General features: G+C 39.5%; 1 pseudogene across 1 annotated transcript; it reads left to right on the top strand.

Annotated features, from left to right (window-relative positions):
* Positions 1-3,840: 3,840 nt before the first annotated feature.
* Positions 3,841-4,173, top strand: LOC311519152 (large ribosomal subunit protein eL37 pseudogene; annotated as a pseudogene). The gene has a single exon. The product of its transcript is annotated as a large ribosomal subunit protein eL37 pseudogene (transcript).
* The last annotated feature ends 4,152 nt before the right edge of the window (positions 4,174-8,325 follow it).

Here is an 8,325-nt window from a genome sequence, read left to right as displayed (position 1 = left end):
CCCCTGAAATCAATGGATTTCTTTCCATTGACTTCAGTGGGGTTTGGATCAGGACCTATCTGCTGATGATGGAACTTGAATAGCTATTCCAAATGAGAAAAACAGCATGGCATAAATCAGCCAACATGATTTCTAGCAGAGAGGGAATTCTTGGGAGTGTTATTTCATTGCTTTTTAGATCTGTACTCTGAGCACAGTCTCAAACAATCTGCATATCAGGTGATTGTGCCATCCGGTTCTGATATTTTCAAGGAATTTGTTCTTATTGCTTGTATTATGTGAAAACAGTGCAAAGGCCTCAACTGATGCAAAATGAAGTTGTCCTCTGTTTAGACCACAATATCACATCAAGCCTGTGCTCTGGTCCCTCCATTGGCTCCCAGTTTCCTCCCACCGCCAGTTCAAGCGCTTGGTCCTGATCTTCAAAGCCATTAGCAGATGAGGTCCAGTTATACTAGAGATTGCAGGCCAGATTCTGTGGCCTGACTACACTCGCTTTGCCCTGTTTGCCCTCCACTCCCTGTTTGCCATGGTGCAAAGGGAGCAGAAAATTCCTGTATTTCCCCGGTGTTTATAAAGCTGACGTCACCACCTCCTATTCAAGCACCTCTCACTGTTGCAGGGATGTGAGGGGCAGAAGGGAAACCTGACACATATTAGAGCAGCTTACAACAAGGCTGGAGCCATTGCAGATGTGACTAGAGAATCAAGGACCTGTGCCTCAGTGTCCCTATCTGTAAAATGAGGATAATGATGATGATCTGCTTTGTGAAGCACTTTGAGATCTGCTGATGAAAAGTGCTATCGAAAAGCAAGGCACTATTATTATCTGATTCCATCCTTCGAGCATGCTACAAAACCTTCATCTTTGGTAAAGCTTTTCCACCAGGTGCTAGAACTCCAGTAGTTCTAGGAACAGAACAAAATCAGGGGGCTTCACAGAAGAAACCTCTCCATGATAAACTGAATCCATAAACAGTGGGAGTGGGACATAAACTATACAACGACCTGATTCACAGGGCATGGGAGAAGACACAGAAGCCAGCTGGCACCTGGTCCCACCAACCAATCTTTTTCTTCAAGAAAAGGTATTCTGATCCCCACCTCATGTTTTCCTTTACCACCTTCCTGCCTCTGCTCTTCTCCTTGGTTTTTCTTTCAATTATCGTTTTTCTCCAGTCTGTTTTTCTCTCAGCTGCTCCTTTGCCACCCCTCCCCACCTTCATACCAAATCCAAGTTCATACAATGGCCAGACTTGCACAGAGATTCTATCCCATCTCCTTGATCTTTGCCCACTGCTGACTCCCCTTTGCAGCAGGCACTGGAAGATGCAGTACTGGGTTCACTGAGGCTGATCATACTATTGCACAGATCCAGTGAAGGGACATCACCAAGCCCTCCCATCAAGCGTAAGCCCAGGACAGCTGTCCTGGCAGTCTACCAGCCTACTTCCCATCCCAGTCATTGAAACGTACTAAGGGTAGAGGTCACCAAAACTTTAGTCACAGAGGAAAACCACATAGGGGAAAAAATGACCTTAATTAACAAGTCCTTTCTTTTCAACTCAAGAAGTAGTGCTTCCTGAGTGGGGAAGAAGAGCCAGTTATTTTAAAGTTAAAGTAAAAGCACCACAATTTTTACTGTTGTGTGGGGAGGGATTAACAACAGCTCTCTACAACATTCCTGTAAAATTTGTGGTGCTTTTTTATTTTAAAAAGTGGTGTAATACAGTATGCAAGTGAAAAATCAAGCAGTTATTTATTTATCACTTTAATTACAGCACTTGTATTTTAAGCTTAGCAGGTGGAAGTCTTTGGCACACTTAAAAGATATTGCATGTCCATGTGCTAAAACATGTCTTTTAAGCCCTAAACTGATCCCATAATAACTTTTACAAGAATTGGACAACAGCAAGGAATTATTTAAAGAGCAATAAATGTGCACTACATCTACTGAATTAAAAACACTTGCCTTCTTTGCCTGCATATAGAAATGACAAAAGACATGAATATCAAGGAATACTAATAATCCTTACTCAGTCATTGAGCTTAATGGATGGTATGAGTAAGGGCTTCTGTAATGTACCTGTGACGGGTTCGGTCACAGAGATCCCATTGGGACTGTCACCTGATGTGCTGAAATTACTGCTGAGCCTGTTTTCCCTGCCAGCTTGGGACTTCCAGAACCCTGTCTTGTTGAGCCAGACATGCTAGCCTGCTGCAACACAGACCCAGGGTCTGGACCACACCCCCAAAGCTACAGACTACCTGTCTCCAGCATCCAGACACCCAGTTCCCAATGGGATCCAAACCCCAGATAAATCCGTTTTATTCTGTATAAAGCTTATACAGGGTAAATTCATAAATTGTCCACCCTCTATAACACTAATAGAGAGATATGCACAGCTGTTTGCTCCCCCAGGTATTAGTCACTTACTCTGGGTTTATTAATAAACAAAAGTGATTTTATTAAGTATAAAAAGTAGGATTAAAGTGGTTTCAAGTAATAACAGACAGAACAAAGTAAGTCACCAAGCAAAATAAAGCAAAAACACACAAGTCAAAGCCTAATACATTAAGAAACTGATTACAGGTAATATCTCAGCCTCAGAGATGTTTCAATAAGCTTCTTTCACAGACTAGACTCCTTCTTAGTCTGGGCCCAATCCTTTCCCCTGGTACAGTCCTTGTTAGTTCCAGTAGACATCTCAGGTGGTAAGCAGGGGTTCTCTCATGACTGGACCCATTTGTCCTGCTCCTCCGCCCTTTTATAGCTTTGGCACAAGGTGGGTATCTTTTGTCTGTGCTTGTCCCCACCCCACCTCATCAATGGAAAAGTACAATGATTAAGATGGTTTCCAGTATCATGTGACATGGTCACATGTCACTGTAAGACCCCTAGTCTCCATTCTTCCTGGGTTAGCCCACACATACACAGGAAGGCTTGCAGGTAAATAAACCATTTACAGTCAATGGGAGCCATCAAGATTATAAACCACTATTAATGGCCCACACTTTGTATAATTACAATAGGACCTCAGAGTTATACTTCATATTTCTAGTTTCAGATACAAGAATGATACATGCATACAAATAGGAGGAATATATTCAGTAGTTTATAACCTTTGTTATGATACCTTACAAGAAACCTTTTGCATAAAGCATATTCCAGTTACGTCATATTCACACTGATAAGCATATTTTTATAAAACATACACAGTGCAACATCACAGTACCCCAATATTTATCGGTCTTTATTACATTATATATTAACCTTATGCTTTTCATATTTTTGGGTGCTGCTCCTGTAAAAGCAACGCTAGCTCAGGCTTTGTCTATGGTAGAATTGTTTTGCCAAAACTCTCCCCCAGTTGCTGCCACTGGCTCAGCTCCATCAAGGGTAGCAACAGCAGGACCATTAGTGTAGGCAAGGTACAGGCAGCCACCAGTGTTTTAATCACTATGCGAACAAAGTAGGGTCAGATAACCTGGTGGTAAAAATGTCAGCAGTGGTGTGGAACACTCAACAGTAGCTTCTTTGCTGATGTAATGGTAACAAAATATTTGCAAAAAAGCTAGTACAGACATCCCCTAATAGCAAGGGGCACCTTGATGTAGACAGCAGTGAAATGAGGACAGACACATGCATGGAATTAAGTGGAAGGCTGCAACTTTTATTAAACTGTAGCACAAGGGAGCGGCACTATGCACCGATCACCCATACTCTCCTTTACCAGGCATTTAGTTAGTTCTAGTGTGGGGGGGTTACATGGCTCCTTACCATGAAACCCATAATGCAGGTGACTCTCTGCATCCTACCCCCAGGACAGCCGGAGGAAGATGACTAAGGGAACATCATCATTCGGTAAGCACCACAGTAAAACCCACACTTTGTGCAGTCGCTGCAGATCCAAGGCATACTATCTCCGGAAATCCACCTGTGGGAAATGTGGGTACCCTGCTAAGTGCAAGAGAAAGTATAAATGGACTGCCAAGGCTAAAAGATGCAACACCACTGGTACTGATCGTATGAGGCACCTGAAAAATGTCTACCGTCGATTCAGGAATGGATTCCGTGAACGAACAAAACCTAAGCCCAAGAGAGCTGCCATTGCAGCATCCAGCTCATCTTAAGGACGCATCTGTTTGTTACAATAAATGGTCTAATCCGGAAAAAAACAGAACAAAAAACAAACCCTTAACTGCCCACTTCAAATTCCTTTTACATAACAATCTAACCCTTATTGCCTACACCATTTTAAGTGGCCTCCTACATCATTCATTACCTCTTATGCTTAATAATCTGTCCCAACTTGTATTTAGCTCGGACACTGATTTCTTCTCCCAGACCTGAAGAAGAGTGTGTGTAGTTCAAAAGCTTGTACCTCTCATCGACAGAAGTCGGTCCAATAAAAGATATTACATCACCTACTTGTTTCTCTCATGATTTATTAATGTGAATCTCCTACTTACATATTTATCCTGTGACTCTTTCCTGGTTAGGTTTAAGTGGTGCTGCTTGCAGTTATACAATTTTATCACTAACAACTTATTTTATGGCACAGTAACTGCTGTTGATGACAATTTTTACTATTTTTAACAGTACTAGAAGGTAAACCAGAACATACATCAGTGCTTCCAAGCAAGATATTGCTTTTAGCTACTAGTATCTGGAAGTTTAACTGCCCTGACTGCATAACTATATAACACAACTACACTAGCATTGCACATCAAAAAGCACATTCTTTAGTCAGTCTTTTTTTGTTTGTCTAATAAAACATGATTCCTGGGTGTTCATGGCTAAATCTAGCAAGGTTGATTATTAGCATTTTATGAATCATGTATCTGAGTTGTTAGTGTGTTGTATCTGATACGAATCCTTGCATTATTCTGTCATTCACCTAGATGTCCATAGCTACATTGGCCTGTTGTATTACCTTTTTGCTGTATATCCAGTTTACCTAGATTTTCTGGCTGCCTCTTGTGGGTTCATTAACAGGTTCCTTCATGCAGTGACAAGTTGTAGAGAAGGACACATGTTCTATGTGATCTGGAGGGTTGACTCCTGCCTTAACACATTTTTTTTTAAATCTATCCCTAGGTTATTACATGTTGAATTAAAAATATATCAAAGCCCTGCTATTTTTTTCACCTTTGTAAATACAGTCAATCATCAGTTTTAATGTGACATTAGAGATAGTGAAGCGAAATATTCATTATTCTTACTGCACTCCATGTAAGTAAGTGAATTTGATTATGATACAAAAGGAAAGAATTTGCAATCATTAACTATGATGCTTTTGGGAAGGAGATTAGATAGGAGACCAGCATCATTAGAGGTTTTTATCTAAAGATTTCCTGCCTGGGGTAATTGTTCAGAGGAGCAGCAGTAGTCAGAGGGGTTATGTCATTTATTTTCTTTACTATAGCTTTGGGCTAAGCATTGTTTTATGGATTCATTTGAAAAAAATTTCTTTTAATTTTAACAAAAAGTGAGTGTCTTTTTTGTTGAACTCATCCTTTCATGGAGTTGAAGGGATTCTTTTCTTTCTTTTTTCTTACAAAATACGTCAGAAAACTGTGGTTAAATGATATTTCACTTTCAAGGTATTGTCATTAGTTAAATCCTTTGAGACTGTATTATATTGCTGGACAAGCCAACAGTTTCAATAAATGTATTAGCAATATTAGCAAGAAAATAGTTGAAAATATGTTCTTTTACTTGTACTATTCATCTATGAAACATGACTGTTGACCTGTTGATAAGACTGTCAATACATCACTATAGTATAGCCTACACAGCAATCCTATAATTGATCACACACTCAAACACAACTTGCATCTGTTATCTAGTTTTTCCAGATGCTTTTCCTATGCTGTATGTTCTTGGATGTTATTTCTGTCTTGTATTCCCTTGTACGCTGCATTTCCAATAAAAGAAATGTAAAAAGAAAAAAGTATGCATTTTATATAAAATCTAAAACGATAAATGTTTTTCTGCTGGTCATGCTTTTCGTTTTTGGAATCTCATTACTGAAAACAGAAAAGTGGGAGAACGTAAAAATGTTTCCTTACAGGTGACTTGCAAGGATAAAAAATTGAAATTATTCTGGTGTTTGCTTCCTTGTGATTTAATAACAGAGGACTGAAAAGCTTTTTGGTTTTTTCTTTTAACTTTCTGTTTACTTTTTACACTGTAAATTCAGGTTTTGTATACTCAAGAAATCTAATGACAATTAACTTAGGCTTGAATAGAGACTGGGAGTGGCTGAGTTACTATACAAAGTAAAACTATTTCCCCTTGCTTATTCCTTCCCCTTCCCCCCCCACCTCCACCACTATTCCTCAGATGTTCTTGTTAACTCCTGGAATTGTGCTGGAAATGGGCAACCTTGATTATCACTTCAAAAGGTTTTCTCTCCCCCCACCCCACTCTCCTTCTGGTAATAGCTCATCTTAAGTGATTACTCTCCTTACAATGTGTATGATAAACACCCATTTTTTCATGGTCTGTGTGTATATAAATATCCTCACTCTATTTTCCACTTTATGCATCCACTGAAGTGAGCTGTAGCTCACGAAAGCTTATGCTCAGATAAATTGGTTAGTCTGTAAGGTGCCACAAGTACTCCTTTTCTTTTTGCAAATACAGACTAACATGGCTGCTACTCTGAAACCTGAAAAACTAATGGGATTAAGACATCACAAGAAACAAGAAGCTGAAATTGAGTAACAGAGAGAAAAAAAGATTTTTAGTCAGACTGCTTAAAGTTGTTCAGGCTAGGTCTTCAGCAGGTTAAATTACTGCATTAAATGTACCTGCATTGAGGTCAGTATATATATACCAATTTACATGATGTGAGGCTCTTGCTCTTTGATTTTTGTTTTTTGTTAACACCCTTTACACCAAAATACCTAATAAACTCTTGGGAGAAAGGATTTCTTTGCTGAACATTCAACTCCCCCATTCCTTCAAGTAAGGTGTGAGAAAGCTCATAATACACATTTGAGACCCCTAAGAATTATTCCAGCAAAACCAGGGAAGATCAATTTTGATATTCCTGCTGTCTGGCTTTGTACTATGGATCTCAGATGCCTTATAGGAAGTGATTGGGTGCTCATGTAATAAGCAGGCTTGCTACCAATGTATTTAGTATACCTTTTTCCTTTTCTAAAAAGGGATAAGGGACTCCAGCAGGTGCACTTAATATCAGCAAATTTGACAGATGATGTTGGCCTCCTCTTTTTTTCCAGTTGTGCAAATTCAATTCTAAAATGTAATTTTTTAAAAAAGTTGTCCCACAGAGATTTCCCTTCAAATCTCCTTTAACAAAAGTTTCTTTAAAGGTAGGTGAGGGTGGAAAAGATCAGAAAAAATAATTTTCTATTCCTCTCTTAGCAAGCATGGGTTGTGAGCAGTAAGTTTTCAAAATACACTTTCTTTCTTTCCTCTGAACTGAAATGATGATTTGCTTAGGCTGCTAGAATTACTATTGTGGCAAAGTGGCACAAGTGCATCACACCGTCAATAGATTATAACTTTTAGGAATTTGGGAAGCACTTGCAATGGAAAAAATCTATAACTCTAGAAGGTGCTCTTATAACAATTATCTGAACATTTGACTGCCCTTTATCAATTACACTGAAAAGGGCTCAGTAATTAGAAGTTCAGAACATTTGACCAAGTTCTCTCTGTACTAACAGGATTATTTCTCCCTACTTGATAATTGGTCATACACAAGACAGATTTAAGTGTCTAATGTGAGGACTTTGTGATCCTTACCTGTACTTGCCGATTTTCTCTTTGCTCTTACTGTGTTAATACCTTGCAATATTGTCTGAGAATGTATCTATCTAGACTTCTATACCTCACTGTGATGTCTGAGCACATCACAGGACCATTAGTGTGTAAAAAATATATGTTTCTAATGAGGCATCAGGACCATTTTATCTAGGCTTCTATACCTGACTGATGTCTGAGCATGTCACAGGAACATTCTGTCCCCAAGTTCTCATACTCTTCCAGTAGCACATGGTTGCCCCTGCCATGGTGGAATCGGGTCTTTTGGTATTCTCTGGAAAGGATTCCTAAAGCCCTGCCATTCCCCACCCCAGTGCTGTCCCTAGGAGAAGGCTTATTTAAATCTCCATTTTGGGGTTAATCCCCAGCCAAAATTCAGAAATAGCTCAGGGAGACACTACTAGCCAGAAAATAATTAAGGGCAGGTAAGCCAAGGCATGTCACTTCAATAAGTCCACTACTTTCAGAGGGAAGAAGTGACAGAGTGCTGGGCTGATTGGAAACTAGACCAGAGGAACACTGGA

Source organism: Lepidochelys olivacea (assembly GCF_965140295.1).
Source record: "Lepidochelys olivacea isolate rLepOli2 genome assembly, chromosome: 4".
NCBI lineage: Eukaryota > Metazoa > Chordata > Testudines > Cheloniidae > Lepidochelys > Lepidochelys olivacea.
This window is presented reverse-complemented; position numbering and strand designations above follow the sequence as displayed.